Source organism: Pseudophryne corroboree, unplaced genomic scaffold (genome assembly GCF_028390025.1).
Source record: "Pseudophryne corroboree isolate aPseCor3 unplaced genomic scaffold, aPseCor3.hap2 scaffold_90, whole genome shotgun sequence".
Classification (NCBI taxonomy): Eukaryota; Metazoa; Chordata; class Amphibia; order Anura; family Myobatrachidae; genus Pseudophryne; species Pseudophryne corroboree.
The window spans coordinates 1,985,975-2,005,310 of NW_026970479.1; the positions used below are offsets into that span (position 1 = coordinate 1,985,975).

The 19,336-nt window shown below is 39.5% G+C and overlaps 4 non-coding genes across 4 annotated transcripts; all 4 read right to left on the bottom strand.

Annotated features, from left to right (window-relative positions):
• Positions 1–2,811: 2,811 nt before the first annotated feature.
• Positions 2,812–2,975, bottom strand: LOC135045162 (U1 spliceosomal RNA). The gene has a single exon (XR_010237691.1). It is a non-coding gene; the product is annotated as a U1 spliceosomal RNA (small nuclear RNA).
• Positions 2,976–3,125: 150 nt separating this feature from the next.
• Positions 3,126–3,289, bottom strand: LOC135044983 (U1 spliceosomal RNA). Its single transcript, XR_010237519.1, has one exon. It is a non-coding gene; the product is annotated as a U1 spliceosomal RNA (small nuclear RNA).
• Positions 3,290–3,963: 674 nt separating this feature from the next.
• Positions 3,964–4,126, bottom strand: LOC135044417 (U1 spliceosomal RNA). The gene has a single exon (XR_010237021.1). It is a non-coding gene; the product is annotated as a U1 spliceosomal RNA (small nuclear RNA).
• Positions 4,127–4,278: 152 nt separating this feature from the next.
• Positions 4,279–4,442, bottom strand: LOC135044758 (U1 spliceosomal RNA). Its single transcript, XR_010237298.1, has one exon. It is a non-coding gene; the product is annotated as a U1 spliceosomal RNA (small nuclear RNA).
• Between the last annotated feature and the right edge of the window lie 14,894 nt (positions 4,443–19,336).

Genomic DNA, 19,336 nt, shown 5'->3' on the forward strand with positions numbered 1-19,336 from the left:
ACCTATTACTAAATTAAACTTGCTTCATTGGAAAGGCAGCAAGATGCATCCTCATTTCAATATCTACTGAAATAATACAGGTTGACACCAGGAAACATTAACGCCACTGCATCCTTTGTGCTTTCTCATGTGGAAGTCTGTTTAATGTGAAAACAAGGTGATATCTAATTAGCACACAGGTAAGGAATTAAGAAAATCTTTATTTAAGGGTGAAGATGTTTCTCACAAAATCGTTGCCCCAATGCATCATTGAAATTCAAGCTGGAAAGATGATTTTAATATATCACTTGTACATTTTGTATTGCTCTTCTGGTGACAATGTAGTTTGTTTTTGTCAATTACCATTTTAATAATCGGTTAAAAAAAATTAAGTGGATTTTTGAAAGAAAACAATACTGTCAATATACTATTAAAACAAATGAAAATGGTAAAAGTTATTGTACTTTAAGTAAAAATAAAAGAGCAAAAATATCAATCCCAGTTTTGGATTACTTTAATTAACAAAAAAAAAACGCATATAGCAGAGGATAGTTTCAATCTGCCTACCTCTGGGCTATGGACCCAGCATGCTTCCATTACAGTACTCTGCTGCACATGTAATTGCAAGAGATCCTGAAGCACTCACTCATCATGGGAAAGTACCAATGTGTTTCTTCATTGGTTGATGGAAGAAACATCTTACAAAAACTCTCCAGATTATTGACTATTTAAAGTTTTTCTAGGAAACGTTCTAGATGAATGCTTATTAGCCTTTGTCAGTATGTACTTTTGCAAAGTGTCGCTGTGGCGCAATCAGTTAGTGTGTACAGCTATTAACCAAAAGGTTGGTGGTTCAATCCCACCCAGGGATGTAATTGACCTTGTTATCAGATTTTGGTGATCTTTAAGTAGACAAGTCAAAATTTCAAAAACCCCTGTTATGGTGTAGGGTACCTGGCCTTCTCTGATGTAATCAGAGTTAGATTTGATTCAGTGATTTTATAAAAACAGCTAGGAAGCACAATTTAGCAGTGGTTTGCAGAGAAAAAGAAATATGCTGGCAAAAAAATCAAATTGAGTGATTAAACAGCTCTTCATTTTCTGGCTTTATTTTTATGCTAACAAATTTGTTCTCTGAAAAGTGTCCACAAAGCCAAGTATCTGATTAACATCTTTGTAGGGATGGTTTTTCACCTATTACTAAATTAAACTTGCTTCATTGGAAAGGCAGCAAGATGCATCCTCATTTCAATATCTACTGAAATAATACAGGTTGACACCAGGAAACATTAACGCCACTGCATCCTTGCTGCTTTCTCATGTGGAAGTCTGTTTAATGTGAAAACAAGGTGATATCTAATTAGCACACAGGTAAGGAATTAAGAAAATCTTTATTTAAGGGTGAAGATGTTTCTCACAAAATCGTTGCCCCAATGCATCATTGAAATTCAAGCTGGAAAGATGATTTTAATATATCACTTGTACATTTTGTATTGCTCTTCTGGTGACAATGTAGTTTGTTTTTGTCAATTACCATTTTAATAATAGGGTAAAGAAAATTAAGTGGATTTTTGAAAGAAAACAATACTGTCAATATACTATTAAAACAAATTAAAATGGTAAAAGTTATTGTACTTTAAGTAAAAATAAAAGAGCAAAAATATCAATCCCAGTTTTGGATTACTTTAATTAACAAAAAAAAAATGCATATAGCAGAGGATAGTTTCAATCTGCCTACCTCTGGGTTAAGGGGCCCAGCATGCTTCCATTGCAGTACTCTGCTGCACATGTAAGTGCAAGAGATCCTGAAGCACTCACTCATCATGGGAAAGTACCAATGCGTTTCTTCATTGGTTGATGGAAGAAACATCTTACAAAAACTCTCCAGATTATTGACTTTTTAAAGTTTTCTAGGAAACGTTCTAGATGAATGCTTATTAACCTTTGTCAGTATGTACTTTTGCAAAGTGTCTCGGTGGTGCAATCGGTTAGTGTGTTTGGTTATTAACCAAAGGGTTGGTGGTTCAATCCCACCCAGGGATGTTATTGACCTTGTCATCAGATTTTGGTGATCTTTAAGTAGACAAGTCAAAATTTCAAACCCCCTCTTATGGTGTAGGGTACCTGGCCTTCTCTGATGTAATCAGAGTTAGATTTGATTAAGTGATTTTATAAAAGAACAGCTAGGAAGCACAACTTAGCAGTGGGTTGCAGAGAAAAAGAAATACGCTTGCAGAAAAATCCAATTGAGTGATTAAACAGCTCTTCATTTTCTGGCTTTATTTTTATGCTAACTAATTTGTTCTCTGAAAAGTGTCCACAAAGCCAAGTATCTGATTAACACCTTTGTAGGGATGGTTTTTCACCTATTACTAAATTAAACTTGCTTCATTGGAAAGGCAGCAAGTGATGTCATCCAAGCAGTGGGTCAAAGTTGGCTTCAACCCTCGTCTGCTTATGAAAAGAGAAAAGGGATATGCAGGGCATGGCGGCCTTTTGCGACGCTTGGATGACCCCTAGTTCGCATTAAACACCCCCACCCTCCTTCGGTGTGGGGCTCATGTTGGCCATGCCCCAGCCCCTGAAGCATTCAAGCTGATTTCTTGCAGCAGCTGGGTACTGTAACAGCTCCAGAGCTGCTCTGTAAGGCAAGTAAAAGGGTGTGGGCCCTGCAGCACTACCTGTAGTTTGCATTGTGCATTGGAAGGCACAAAGTAAGCAGACGGGAGGAGAAGTCAGGATAGTGCACAAGGTTATAGAAGGGAGGGGCTCAAGAAAAGAGAAGTGGAAACAGACAGCATACTAGGCTGGAGAGAGACCTGAGACAAAGAGATCTGAATTATACGAGAGCCGTCCAGGGGAAACACAAATTATGCAGTCAAGTTTCCCACATTTGGGGAAATCGCAAGGGGCAGCACACCCAGAGTGCAATGGGTGAGCCTTGCCCTGGGAGAAGCACCTTCATGATCATAGTATCTCACCTGGCAGGTTAGTAGGAGTTGGGCTAGAGCTGGGGAGGGTCGCTGCTCGGGCACTACCTTTCAAGTGAAGGAGATCCAACTGAGGCAGCACAAGGGAACTCTCAAAAGAAGAACAAGGCTAGAGGAAGATCTGAGACAAAGAAATCTGACTTTACCAGAGCTGACCAGAGGAAAGCACAAACACAGTCCACCACTACCACAAATAATGCAGTCGAGTTTCCCACATTTGGGGAAATCACAGGGGTCAGCATACCCAGAATGCAATGAATGAACCTCACCCTGGGAAAACAATCTTCATGACAATAGTATCTCCTATGCAAAATAAGTATGATTTGGGATAGGGCTGGGGAGGGCCGCTGCTCAGGCACATCTCTGTCAAGTAAAGGAGATTCAACTGAGGCAGCACAAGGGAACTCTCATCTGGGGACAACAACTGCAGGGAGAACACATATTTTCAGATGAACATGGGGTGGCAGAAGGCTGCCTAATACTGAAGCACCCCCAAACAACAAACCAAATGTAACAACTAGTGCAAGCATTCCTGGGGGATGGCCTGCAGCAGATGGATTTGAATATGGTGATGTCATCCAAGCAGTGGGTCAAAGGTGGCTTCAACCCTTGTCTGCATATGAAAAGAGAAAAGGAGCGTGCAGGGCATGGAGGCCTTTTGTGGTGCTTGGATGACCCCTAGTTGGCATTAAGCACCCCCACCCTCCTTCGGTGTGGGGCTCATGTTGGCCATTCCCCAGCCCCTGAAGCATTCAAGCTGATTTCTTGCAGCAGCTGGGCACTGTAACAGCTCCAGAGCTGCTCTGTAAAGCAAGTAAAAGGGTGTGGGCCCTGCAGCACTACCCGTAGTTTGCATTGTGCATTGGGAGGCACAAAGTAAGCAGACGGGAGGAGAAGTCAGGATAGTGCACAAGGGTATAGAAGGGAGGGGCTCAAGAAAAAAGAAGTGGAACCAGACAGCAAACTAGGCTGGAGAGAGACCTGAGACAAAGAGATCTGAATTACATGAGAGCCGACCAGGGAAAACTCAAATTATGCAGTCAAGTTTCCCACATTTGGGGAAATCGCAGGGGCAGCACACCCAGAGTGCAATGGGTGAGCCTTGCCCTGGGAGAAGCAACTTCATGATCATAGTATCTCACCTGGCAGGTAAGTAGGAGTTGGGCTAGAGCTGGGGAGGGTCGCTGCTCGGGCACCCCCCTGTCAAGTGAAGGAGATCCAACTGAGGCAGCACAAGGGAACTCTCGAAAGAAGAACAAGGCTAGAGGAAGATCTGAGACAAAGAAATCTGAATTTTACCAGAGCTGACCAGAGGAAAGCACAAATACAGTCCCCCACTACCACAAATAATGCAGTCGAGTTTCCCACATTTGGGGAAATCACAGGGGTCAGCATACCCAGAATGCAATGAATGAACCTAACCCTGGGAGAACAATCTTCATGACCATGGTATCTCCTATGCAAAATAAGTATGATTTGGGATAGGGCTGGGGAGGGCCGTTGCTCAGGCACATCTCTGTCAAGTAAGTTGCATTTGATTTGTTGTTTGGGGGTGCTTCAGTATTAGGCAGCCTTCTGCCCTACCATGTTCATCTGAAAATATGTGTTCTCCCTGCAGTTGTTGTCCCCAGATGAGAGTTCCCTTGTGCTGCCTCAGTTGAATCTCCTTTTGGAGAAGACCTCAATAAGATTGTAGCTGATCTGGCTACTGCTAAAACAGCTTGCCTACCTAGTATGACTCCTACCACGCAGAAGGCTAAAAGTACTTTTCTTGGCCCTTTCATCCTCCAGGTAAAGCGTACCCAAGGTCAGGCATACCCAAAGCAAGCTCATGTTTCCAGACCTGCCAAGCCCAGACTGAAGCAATCCTGGGCTGCCCATCAGCCTGCTTCCAAAACGGACAAGCCTGCCGCATGACGGTGCAGGCCTCCCTCTGGGGGATCCCAGGGTGGGGGGCCCGACTTCTAGGTTTGGCAAAGAAAGGTATAATTCTAAGCTAGAGAATTCTGTTTGGAGCTCACCTTGTACTTTGTGAAGAAATAATCAGCATTGTGGCTGAGCAGATACATGTAGTGTGTGGCTGCAAACTGCATGGATCTGCTGCGTTGTAATGCTGATTCTTTTTTTTTGCAAAGTACCAATAGCTTCATATAATGTTCACAATTTTTATGCAGGATCAAATAGCTCAATAGGTAGGGTGTTTGATTAGAATTCAACAGGTTATAGGTTTGAATCCTGGGTATGGTAGTTTGAGATGTGTTATTTAATAAAGTATGTTGTTCTGACTGCCGGCATCCTATCACCTGGGATATCATACTAAATAAATGGAGTTGATCAAATTTTTTTTTTTTTTTAACTAGGGACAATTTCCAGATACTTCCCTTTATAACTGAGATTGCCCCCTGGAACTTCACATCAGTTGACAACTATGCATGAGTGGGCAGTGCTTGCCCTGGATCTGTCCACCCATTTATGTGCCGCCATAAAATAAAGCATGACTAACAGTTATCCTGGGCGTACACTACACAATTATCTGTCAGGCTATCTATCCAGTCTGGATGGTTGGAATGAAAATCTGGTAATGTATAGGAGCAAATGTCAATTAACCATTTGCTCCCAAACACTAGAAAAGTGGTCAAAAATGGTCATTACACAAATTGGTTAAACCCAAAATTTAACCAATTTGTTTAGGGGACCATTTTTGTCCATTTTTTAGTGTTTGAGAGTAAATCGTTGATGGTCATTTGCTCACATAGATAACCGGATTTCTATTCCAACCAGCCAGTGTTGGAGAGATGGTCTGCCAGATTACATAATGCATACCAGAGCCATAACTAGACTTTTTGGTGCCCTGTGACAGAGAATTATATGCCCTCCCCCCCATTTTTGCAATATGGACAAAAGGCGCATGCCTTGTGGGGAAGGGGCATAACAAGATTGGTCTCAGAGAAAGCACATGAGATATGAAGATATATCTAGTATACTTGACACTCAATGGTTTGTGGTATTGCAGGGGTGCCCTCCTTAAATGCATATACAGTCACACATGGCATGTTTGTGTAAATGGCATATCAGCAGTCAGCACTAACTGGTGACATGCCATTTGTACAAGTAAGAACACAAAAGAGAATAACTCTGCGCTTTAGAGACACCTTACAATTATATTACGTGTGGTCTGTCATGTCGAATAAATAACTCAGTGAGACTTTGTATATTAATATTTTTTTATATCTAAGATTGTCAACATATAATATTTATTATACAAATCTGAGTAATTAAATAGCTTTTATGTATAAAATTTAATTAGTAGTAGATAGGTAGTTAAAAAGACTTGAAATTCAGCACTAAAAATTACACTTTGTATAACAATATAATTAGATGTTTATAAACACATGGTAACAGGGTGTAAACCGTTACTCTCCCAGAATAACGGTATAATTAAACACTTAATAATAAAGAATAAAACGTTACTCTTCTAGTAGCTATTAGTATATAGTATTGCACTGGCGTCCCAGTGTGTTATAGGAATAAATGTCCCGCATATAGTTCACAGTAATTAGAGTCTTATTAAGACAGCAATAGCTTGGGTATAATTACCCCCGTGTTGGTTCCTGACGGTTCCGTTTGGTAATGTTACACGTGGTAAACTTATTGCTGGATAGTACTGTGCAAAACAGCCCCGCTGGGAGATAAATGTGTCCCCACTCTCCCGTCAATGCTGCCCGCTGTAACGCTCTACGGCTACTTGATTTTGAAAGGGTGTGTAGTCCTCACGGCGGAGGTCAGACCAGACTCACCCGATACACAGTAGCAGGTCCCCGTTGGGGTTGATGCTTGTGCTGTTTGGTGGGGTCTTGTGCGATCACCCGTAGTGCTGCTCAGCAATCTAGACCTCCGTGGCAGAAGGCGTGGGATTCAGCTGAAGAGAGCCGGGTGCATTTACAGCGGTGTGCGGGAGCTGTTTGAGATAGCGGTGAATAGCAGTCGGAGAGTACTTTCAAAGAAGTGGGCGTCAACGCGTTTCGTCTCCTAGCAACCGGAGACTTCCTCAACAAGTAAGCCATGTGTGACTAATATATAAACATACTTTATTAAATAACACCTCAAACTATCATACCCAGGATTCAAACCTAAAACCTGTTAAATTCTAATCAAACACCCTACCCATTGAGCTACTTGATCCTGCATCTATTCTAACCTCCAAAAACAGATTCAGTTGCATTTTCCAGCGTGTTTTGTTTGCGCCTTTGCAAATGTCTTACATCGACAAACTTATTTAGTACTATTTTGCAAATAGGGTTACATTGTCGCAACATTGTGTTCCCTAATTGCTTGATTTTTTAAATGCAAAAATTGATAAAGACACCTGATAATTGCTCTGTGGAGTCTTCTTTTGTGTCTACTTCTTATCTACATTTAATTCCCTACCTATAATCAAGGCATTTTTAAATGCTGGGTGCTGCCAGGACGTGAGGCCTACCTAGTCTTTAGATCTGAATTTGAATGTACTTGTGAACTAACTTAATTTCCTACTTCTAAATTCATTCCTAAATTCACTACTTACATTAATCCTGTAGTTGGGCATTTTGAGCCTTCAATTGTGGGCATTGTTTTGTGTCCAGACCAGCAGCTGGTGGTGTGCATTTGCTGGAAAGGCATCGAAGACCTCCGATATGCTGCATCTCCTGATGTGTGTCTGCCTCAAGTGGCTGTCAGCAAATGCATGCTAGACACCCCATTCCAAGCTGATTGTGACATCACGGAACATGCATCATAGAACAGGCATGCTAGAACATGGGTCTTCAACCTGCGACCCTCCAGCTGCTGTGGAACTACATATCCCAGCATGCCCTGCCTCAGTTTTAGCATACCTTAAAAGCAAAACTGTGGCAGGGCATGCTGGGATGTGTAGTTTCACAGCAGCTGGAGGGCCACAGGATGAAGACCCATGTGCTAGAACCAAACCGCAGGTACATTGAATGCTAGCAAGCTGAATGTTTAAATCCTTTTTGTTCCGCAGCATTCCAATGCGGAAGATTCCATGGAACCAGAGATTATTCCATTGAGAAGGACATGCTGCCTGGATGACTGCACTGTGCAAATTAAATCACGGAGCCAGTTGGCTTGTGGGTGGCTCTGGTGACTGGGTGGTTGGGTGGGCGGTGTGTCGGAGGTGGAGCACATGCAAATGAATGTGTATCATCCAGCTAGTGAGAGAGAAAACTCATGTAGGAGTGTGCCTGCTTGTCAGTGAGTTATGCACCTTGCCAGACGTCAAATCTACATGGAGCAACTGGAGGGGACAAGAGCAGGTTTGGAAAATATAGACAGAAGAGCATATATGCTGGCGCATTCTCCATGATTGTGTCAGCTTATGTTTTGGTGCACTGCACTTTCCTCCACTAAGTTTTAGCCATTTTGTTTAAACGCAAGTGTAGTTGCTTCTCGCTCTTTTGGCTGTGATATTGTATTGTGGTTGAAGAGCCTGCTGGAGGGATTGTTTTCTTCATTGGCGAGAGACTGAAGATATTCCAGGATGGAAGGCTTGGGAACACTATCCGTTTTTCAGTTGTGGAAGAGTTGAAAGACCGGATTGGACTACATTCTATAGTAAAGGGTATCTTTGTATTTATTAATCCTCCCTTTATATGTGTCTGTCTTTCAATAAAGCTTTGGGCTTGTGATTCCGTCACCCTCTTACACTCCACACCCATAGCCTTATTAACTATTGTATTGTTTAAATGTATAGTGCAGTTCATGATTTATAGTGTAGGCTGACCTGTGCTGTAGTTCTTGAACTGTACTATACCGACAGCATTTGTATTGTGTTTTGGCTGTGCTGCAACACAGTACTTATGTGTGTAATGTTTATGTATGTTTTTTTGCTTCTTTATGTCAATAAAGACTGCTTTTTCAATCCAATATCTGAAAACAATCAATGTTTATCTTTGATGGCAATAGAAGTGGTATGATATTTGCTGCTTTTGAAAGGCAATATCTGATATGTCCCCTATCTGGGAACCATATATTAAATGGCTTTTCAGAAAAGGGAGATGGGAGAAGAGCTTTCAGTACTTGTAGGACCGATGCACATTTCCTATTCTAGCCTCCAAAAACAGATTCAGTTGCATTTTCCAGCGTGTTTTGGATGCGCCTTTGCAAATGTCTTACATCGACAAACTTATTTAGTACTATTTTGCAAATAGGGTTACATTGTTGCAACCTAATTGCTTGATTTTTTAAATGCAACAATTGATAAAAACACCTGATAACTGCTCTGCGGAGCCTTATTTTGTGTCTACTTCTTATCTACATTTAATTCCGTACCTCTAATCAAGGCATTTTTAAATGCTGGCGGCTGCCAAGACGTGAGGCCTACCTAGACTTTAGATCTGAATTTGAATGTACTTGTGAACTAACTTAATTTCCTACTTCTAAATTCATTCCTAAATTCACTACTTACATGAATCCTGTAGTTGGGCATTTTGGGACTTCGATTGTGGGCATTGTTTTGTGTCCAGACCAGCAGCAGGTGGTGTGCATTTGCTGGAAAGGCATCGAAGACCTCCGATATGCTGCATCTCCTGATGTGTGTCTCCCTCAAGTGGCTGTCAGCAAATGCCTGCTAGACACCCCATTCCAAGCTGATTGTGACATCACGGAACATGCATCATAGAACAGGCATGCTAAAACATGGGTCTTCAACCTGCGACCCTCCAGCTGCTGTGGAACTACACATCCCAGCATGCCCTGCCTCAGTTTTAGCATACCTTATAGCAAAACTGTGGCAGGGCATGCTGGGATGTGTAGTTTCACAGCAGCTGGAGGGCCACAGGATGAAGACCCATGTGCTAGAGCCAAGCCGCAGGTACATTGAATGCTAGCAAGCTGAATATTTAAATCCTTTTTGTTCCGCAGCATTCCAATGCGGAAGATTCCATGGAACCAGAGATCCTTCCATTGAGAAGGACATGCTGCCTGGATGACTACACTGTGCAAATTAAATCACGGAGCCAGTTGGTTTGTGGGTGGCTCTGGTGACTGGGTGGTTGGGTGGGTGGTGTGTCGGAGGTGGAGCACATGCAAATGATTGTGTATCATCCAGCTAGTGAGAGTGAAAACTCATGCAGGAGTGTGCCTGCTTGTCAGTGGGTTATGCACCTTGCCAGACGTTAAATCTACATAGAGCAGCTGGAGGGGACAAGAGCAGGTTTGCAAAATATAGATAGAAGAGCATATATGCTGGCGCATTCTCCATGATTGTGTCAGCTTATGTTTTGGTGCACTGCACTTTCCTCCACTAAGTTTTAGCCATTTTTGTTAAGCTCAAGTGTAGTTGCTTCTCGGCCTTTTGGCTGTGATCTTGTATTGTGGTTGAAGGGTCTGCTGGAGGGAGGGATTGCTTTCTTCATTGGCGAAAGACCAAAGATATTCCAGGATGGAAGGCTTGGGAACACTATCCGTTTTTCAATTGTGGAAGAGTTGAAAGACCGGATTGGACTACATTCTATAGTAAAGGATGTCTTTCTATTTATTAATCCTCCCCTTATATGTGTCAGTCTTTCAATAAAGCTTCGGGCTTGTGATTCCCTCACCCTCTTACACTCCACACCCATAGCCTTATTAACTGTTGTATTATTGTACAGTTTAAATGTATAGTGCAGTTCATGATTTATAGTGTAGGCTGGCCTGTGCTGTAGTTCTTGAACTGTACTATACCGTCAGCATTTCTATTGTGTTTTGGCATTGCCGCAACGCGGTACTTATGTGTGTAATGTTTATGTATGTTTTTTTGCTTCTTTATGTGCATCGGTCCTACAAGTACTGAAAGCTCTTCTCCCATCTCCCTTTTCTGAAAAGCCATTTAATATATGGTTCCCAGATAGGGGACATATCAGATATTGCCTTTCAAAAGCATCAAATATCATACCACTTTTATTGCCATCAAAGATAAACATTGATTGTTTTCAGATATTGGCTTGAAAAAGCAGTTTTTATTGACATTAAAAAAACATACATAAACATTACACACATAAGTACAGTGTTGCAGCACAGCCAAAACACAATACAAATGCTGACGGTATAGTACAGTTCCAGAACTACAGCACAGGCCAGCCTACACTATAAATCATGAACTGCACTATACATTTAAACTATACAATAATACAACAGTTAATAAGGCTATGGGTGTGGAGTGTAAGAGGGTGAGGGATTCACAAAACCGAAGCTTTATTGTAACACAGACACATATAAGGGGAGGGTCAATAAATAGAAAGATATCCTTTACTATAGAATGTAGTCCAATCCGACCTCTGTGCTCTTCCACAACTGAAAAACAGATAGTGTTCCCAAGCCTTCCATCCTGGAATATCTTTGGTCTTTCGCCAATGAAGAAAACAATCCCTCCCTCCAGCAGACCCTTCAACCACGATACAAGATCACAGCCAAAAGGCCGAGAAGCAACTACACTTGAGCTTAACAAAAATGGCTAAAACTTAGTGGAGGAAAGTGCAGTGCACCAAAACATAAGCTGACACAATCATGGAGAATGCGCCAGCATATATGCTCTTCTATCTATATTTTGCAAACCTGCTCTTGTCCCCTCCAGCTGCTCTATGTAGATTTAACGTCTGGCAAGGTGCATAACCCACTGACAAGCAGGCACACTCCTGCATGAGTTTTCTCTCTCACTAGCTGGATGATACACAATCATTTGCATGCGCTCCACTTCCGACACACCACCCACCCAACCACCCAGTCACCAGAGCCACCCACAAGCCAACTGGCTCCGTGATTTAATTTGCACAGTGTAGTCATCCAGGCAGCATGTCCTTCTCAATGGAAGGATCTCTGGTTCCATGGAATCTTCCGCATTGGAATGCTGCGGAACAAAAAGGATTTAAATATTCAGCTTGCTAGCATTCAATGTACCTGCGGCTTGGCTCTAGCACATGGGTCTTCATCCTGTGGCCCTCCAGCTGCTGTGAAACTACACATCCCAGCATGCCCTGCCACAGTTTTGCTATTAAGGTATGCTAAAACTGAGGCAGGGCATGCTGGGATGTGTAGTTCCACAGCAGCTGGAGGGTCGCAGGTTGAAGACCCATGTTTTAGCATGCCTGTTCTATGATGCATGTTCCATGATGTCACAATCAGCTTGGAATGGGGTGTCTAGCAGGCATTTGCTGACAGCCACTTGAGGGAGACACACATCAGGAGATGCAGCATATCGGAGGTCTTCGATGCCTTTCCAGCAAATGCACACCACCTGCTGCTGGTCTGGACACAAAACAATGCCCACAATCGAAGTCCCAAAATGCCCAACTACAGGATTCATGTAAGTAGTGAATTTAGGAATGAATTTAGAAGTAGGAAATTAAGTTAGTTCACAAGTACATTCAAATTCAGATCTAAAGACTAAACACAAAACACAAAATAAGACTCCACAGAGCAATTATCAGGTGTCTTTATCAATTGTTGCATTTAAAAAATCAAGCAATTAGGGAACACAATGTTGCGACAATGTAACCCTATTTGCAAAATAGTACTAAATAAGTTTGTCGATGTAAGACATTTGCAAAGGCGCAAACAAAACACGCTGGAAAATGCAACTGAATCTGTTTTTGGAGGTTAGAAAAGATGCAGGATCAAGTAGCTCCATGGGTAGGGTGTTTGATTAGAATTCAACAGGTTATAGGTTTGAATCCAGGGTATGATAGTTTGAGGTGTTATTTAATAAAGTATGTTTATATATTAGTCACACATGGCTTACTTGTACAAATGGCATGTCACCAGTTAGTGCTGACTGCTGATATGCCTTTTGCACTAAAACAAATTAAAATGGTAAAAGTTATTGTACTTTAAGTAAAAATAAAAGCTAAAATATCAATCCCAGTTTTGGATTACTTTAATGAACAAAAAAAAAATGCATATAGCAAAGGATAGTTTCAATCTGCCTACCTCTGGGTTATGGGCCCAGCATGCTTCCATTGCAGTACTCTGCTGCACATGTAAGTGCAAGAGATCCTGAAGCACTCACTCATCATGCGAAAGTACCAATGTGTTTCTTCATTGGTTGCTGGAAGAAACATCTTACAAAAACTCTCCAGATTATTGACTTTTTAAAGTTTTTCTAGGAAACGTTCTAGATGAATGCTTATTAATCTTTGTCAGTATGGACTTTTTGCAAAGTGTCTCTGTGGCGCAATCGGTTAGTGTGTTCAGCTATTAATCAAAAGGTTGGTGGTTCAATCCCACCCAGGGACGTAATTGACCTTGTAATCAGATTTTGGTGATATTTAAGTAGACAAGTCAAAATTGCAAACCCCCTCTTATGGTGTAGGGTACCTGGCCTTCTCTGATGTAATCAGAGTTAGATTTGATTAAGTGATTTTATAAAAAAAACAGCTAGGAAGCACAATTTAGCAGTGGGTTGCAGAGAAAAAGAAAAATGCTGGCAGAAAAATCCAATTGAGTGATTAAACAGCTCTTCATTTTCTGGGTTTATTTTTATGATAACAAATTTGTTCTCTGAAAAGTGTCCACAAAGCCAAGTATCTGATTAACATCTTTGTAGGGATGTTTTTTCACCTATTACTAAATTAAACTTGCTTCATTGGAAAGGCAGCAAGATGCATCCTCATTTCAATATCTACGGAAATAATACAGGTTGACACCAGGAAACATTAACGCCACTGCATCTTTGCTGTTTTCTCATGTGGAAGTCTGTTTAATGTGAAAACAAGGTGATATCTAATTAGCACACAGGTAAGGAATTAAGAAAATCTTTATTTAAGGGTGAAGATGTTTCTCACAAAATCGTTGCCCCAATGCATCATTGAAATTCAAGCTGGAAAGATGATTTTAATATATCACTTGTACATTTTGTATTGCTCTTCTGGTGACAATGTAGTTTGTTTTTGTCAATTACCATTTTAATAATCGGGTAAAGAAAATTAATTGGATTTTTGAAAGAAAACAATACTGTCAATATACTATTAAAACAAATTAAAATGGTAAAAGTTATTGTACTTTAAGTAAAAATAAAAGAGCAAAAATATCAATCCCAGTTTTGGATTACTTTAATTAACAAAAAAAATGCATATAGCAGAGGATAGTTTCAATCTGCCTACCTCTGGGTTATGGACCCAGCATGCTTCCATTACAGTACTCTGCTGCACATGTAAGTGCAAGAGATCCTGAAGCACTCACTCATCATGGGAAAGTACCAATGTGTTTCTTCATTGGTTGATGGAAGAAACATCTTACAAAAACTCTCCACATTATTGACTTTTTAAAATGTTTCTAGGAATCGTTCTAGATGAATGCTTATTAGCCTTTGTCAGTATATAGTTTTGCAAAGTGTCGCTGTGGCGCAATCAGTTAGTGTGTAAGGCTATTAACCAAAAGGTTGGTGGTTCAATCCCACCCAGGGACTTAATTGACCTTGTTATCAGATTTTGGTGATCTTTAAGTAGACAAGTCAAAATTTCAAACCCCCTGTTATGGTGTAGGGTACCTGGCCTTCTCTGATGTAATCAGAGTTAGATTTGATTCAGTGATTTTATAAAAACAGCTAGGAAGCACAATTTAGCAGTGGGTTGCAGAGAAAAAGAAATATGCTGGCAGAAAAATCCAATTGAGTGATTAAACAGCTCTTCATTTTCTGGCTTTATTTTTATGCTAACTAATTTGTTCTCTGAAAAGTGTCCACAAAGCCAAGTATCTGATTAACATATTTGTAGTGATGGTTTTTCACCTATTACTAAATTAAACTTGCTTCATTGGAAAGGCAGCAAGATGCATCCTCATTTCAATATCTACTGAAATAATACAGGTTGACACCAGGAAACATTAACGCCACTGCATCCTTGCTGCTTTCTCATGTGGAAGTCTGTTTAATGTGAAAACAAGGTGATATCTAATTAGCACACAGGTAAGGAATTAAGAAAATCTTTATTTAAGGGTGAAGATGTTTCTCACAAAATCGTTGCCCCAATGCATCATTGAAATTCAAGCTGGAAAGATGATTTTAATATATCACTTGTACATTTTGTATTGCTCTTCTGGTGACAATGTAGTTTGTTTTTGTCAATTACCATTTTAATAATCGGGTAAAGAAAATTAATTGGATTTTTGAAAGAAAACAATACTGTCAATATACTATTAAAACAAATTAAAATGGTAAAAGTTATTGTACTTTAAGTAAAAATAAAAGCTAAAATATCAATCCCAGTTTTGGATTACTTTAATGAACAAAAAAAAAATGCATATAGCAAAGGATAGTTTCAATCTGCCTACCTCTGGGTTATGGGCCCAGCATGCTTCCAGTGCAGTACTCTGCTGCACATGTAAGTGCAAGAGATCCTGAAGCACTCACTCATCATGCGAAAGTACCAATGTGTTTCTTCATTGGTTGCTGGAAGAAACATCTTACAAAAACTCTCCAGATTATTGACTTTTTAAAGTTTTTCTAGGAAACGTTCTAGATGAATGCTTATTAGTCTTTGTCAGTATGTACTTTTTGCAAAGTGTCTCTGTGGCGCAATCGGTTAGTGTGTTCAGCTATTAATCAAAAGGTTGGTGGTTCAATCCCACCCAGGGACGTAATTGACCTTGTGATCAGATTTTGGTGATATTTAAGTAGACAAGTCAAAATTTCGAAAACCCCTGTTATGGTGTAGGGTACCTGGCCTTCTCTGATGTAATCAGAGTTAGATTTGATTCAGTGATTTTATAAAAACAGCTAGGAAGCACAATTTAGCAGTGGGTTGCAGAGAAAAAGAAAAATGCTGGCAGAAAAATCCAATTGAGTGATTAAACAGCTCTTCATTTTCTGGGTTTATTTTTATGATAACAAATTTGTTCTCTGAAAAGTGTCCACAAAGCCAAGTATCTGATTAACATCTTTGTAGGGATGTTTTTTCACCTATTACTAAATTAAACTTGCTTCATTGGAAAGGCAGCAAGATGCATCCTCATTTCAATATCTACGGAAATAATACAGGTTGACACCAGGAAACATTAACGCCACTGCATCTTTGCTGTTTTCTCATGTGGAAGTCTGTTTAATGTGAAAACAAGGTGATATCTAATTAGCACACAGGTAAGGAATTAAGAAAATCTTTATTTAAGGGTGAAGATGTTTCTCACAAAATCGTTGCCCCAATGCATCATTGAAATTCAAGCTGGAAAGATGATTTTAATATATCACTTGTACATTTTGTATTGCTCTTCTGGTGACAATGTAGTTTGTTTTTGTCAATTACCATTTTAATAATCGGGTAAAGAAAATTAATTGGATTTTTGAAAGAAAACAATACTGTCAATATACTATTAAAACAAATTAAAATGGTAAAAGTTATTGTACTTTAAGTAAAAATAAAAGAGCAAAAATATCAATCCCAGTTTTGGATTACTTTAATTAACAAAAAAAATGCATATAGCAGAGGATAGTTTCAATCTGCCTACCTCTGGGTTATGGACCCAGCATGCTTCCATTACAGTACTCTGCTGCACATGTAAGTGCAAGAGATCCTGAAGCACTCACTCATCATGGGAAAGTACCAATGTGTTTCTTCATTGGTTGATGGAAGAAACATCTTACAAAAACTCTCCACATTATTGACTTTTTAAAATGTTTCTAGGAATCGTTCTAGATGAATGCTTATTAGCCTTTGTCAGTATATAGTTTTGCAAAGTGTCGCTGTGGCGCAATCAGTTAGTGTGTAAGGCTATTAACCAAAAGGTTGGTGGTTCAATCCCACCCAGGGACTTAATTGACCTTGTTATCAGATTTTGGTGATCTTTAAGTAGACAAGTCAAAATTTCAAACCCCCTGTTATGGTGTAGGGTACCTGGCCTTCTCTGATGTAATCAGAGTTAGATTTGATTCAGTGATTTTATAAAAACAGCTAGGAAGCACAATTTAGCAGTGGGTTGCAGAGAAAAAGAAATATGCTGGCAGAAAAATCCAATTGAGTGATTAAACAGCTCTTCATTTTCTGGCTTTATTTTTATGCTAACTAATTTGTTCTCTGAAAAGTGTCCACAAAGCCAAGTATCTGATTAACATATTTGTAGTGATGGTTTTTCACCTATTACTAAATTAAACTTGCTTCATTGGAAAGGCAGCAAGATGCATCCTCATTTCAATATCTACTGAAATAATACAGGTTGACACCAGGAAACATTAACGCCACTGCATCCTTGCTGCTTTCTCATGTGGAAGTCTGTTTAATGTGAAAACAAGGTGATATCTAATTAGCACACAGGTAAGGAATTAAGAAAATCTTTATTTAAGGGTGAAGATGTTTCTCACAAAATCGTTGCCCCAATGCATCATTGAAATTCAAGCTGGAAAGATGATTTTAATATATCACTTGTACATTTTGTATTGCTCTTCTGGTGACAATGTAGTTTGTTTTTGTCAATTACCATTTTAATAATCGGGTAAAGAAAATTAATTGGATTTTTGAAAGAAAACAATACTGTCAATATACTATTAAAACAAATTAAAATGGTAAAAGTTATTGTACTTTAAGTAAAAATAAAAGCTAAAATATCAATCCCAGTTTTGGATTACTTTAATGAACAAAAAAAAAATGCATATAGCAAAGGATAGTTTCAATCTGCCTACCTCTGGGTTATGGGCCCAGCATGCTTCCAGTGCAGTACTCTGCTGCACATGTAAGTGCAAGAGATCCTGAAGCACTCACTCATCATGCGAAAGTACCAATGTGTTTCTTCATTGGTTGCTGGAAGAAACATCTTACAAAAACTCTCCAGATTATTGACTTTTTAAAGTTTTTCTAGGAAACGTTCTAGATGAATGCTTATTAGTCTTTGTCAGTATGTACTTTTTGCAAAGTGTCTCTGTGGCGCAATCGGTTAGTGTGTTCAGCTATTAATCAAAAGGTTGGTGGTTCAATCCCACCCAGGGACGTAATTGACCTTGTGATCAGATTTTGGTGATATTTAAGTAGACAAGTCAAAATTTCGAAAACCCCTGTTATGGTGTAGGGTACCTGGCCTTCTCTGATGTAATCAGAGTTAGATTTGATTCAGTGATTTTATAAAAACAGCTAGGAAGCACAATTTAGCAGTGGGTTGCAGAGAAAAAGAAATATGCTGGCAAAAAAATCCAATTGACTGATTAAACAGCTCTTCATTTTCTGGCTTTATTTTTATGCTAACAAATTTGTTCTCTGAAAAGTGTCCACAAAGCCAAGTATCTGATTAACATCTTTGTAGGGATGGTTTTTCACCTATTACTAAATTAAACTTGCTTCATTGGAAAGGCAGCAAGATGCATCCTCATTTCAATATCTACTGAAATAATACAGGTTGACACCAGGAAACATTAACGCCACTGCATCCTTGCTGCTTTCTCATGTGGAAGTCTGTTTAATGTGAAAACAAGGTGATATCTAATTAGCACACAGGTAAGGAATTAAGAAAATCTTTATTTAAGGGTGAAGATGTTTCTCACAAAATCGTTGCCCCAATGCATCATTGAAATTCAAGCTGGAAAGATGATTTTAATATATCACTTGTACATTTTGTATTGCTCTTCTGGTGACAATGTAGTTTGCTTTTTTCAATTACCATTTTAATAATCGGGTAAAGAAAATTAATTGGATTTTTGAAAGAAAACAATACTGTCAATATACTATTAAAACAAATTAAAATGGTAAAAGTTATTGTACTTTAAGTAAAAATAAAAGAGCAAAAATATCAATCCCAGTTTTGGATTACTTTAATTAACAAAAAAAAAATGCATATAGCAGAGGATAGTTTCAATCTGCCTACCTCTGGGTTATGGACCCAGCATGCTTCCATTACAGTACTCTGCTGCACATGTAAGTGCAAGAGATCCTGAAGCACTCACTCATCATGGGAAAGTACCAATGTGTTTCTTCATTGGTTGATGGAAGAAACATCATACAAAAACTCTCCACATTATTGACTTTTTAAAATGTTTCTAGGAATCGTTCTAGATGAATGCTTATTAGCCTTTGTCAGTATGTACTTTTGCAAAGTGTCGCGGTGGCGCAATCAGTTAGTGTGTAAGGCTATTAACCAAAAGGTTGGTGGTTCAATCCCACCCAGGGACTTAATTGACCTTGTTATCAGATTTTGGTGATCTTTAAGTAGACAAGTCAAAATTTCAAACCCCCTGTTATGGTGTAGGATACCTGGCCTTCTCTGATGTAATCAGAGTTAGATTTGATTCAGTGATTTTATAAAAACAGCTAGGAAGCACAATTTAGCAGTGGGTTGCAGAGAAAAAGAAAAATGCTGGCAGAAAAATCCAATTGAGTGATTAAACAGCTCTTCATTTTCTGGCTTTATTTTTATGCTAACTA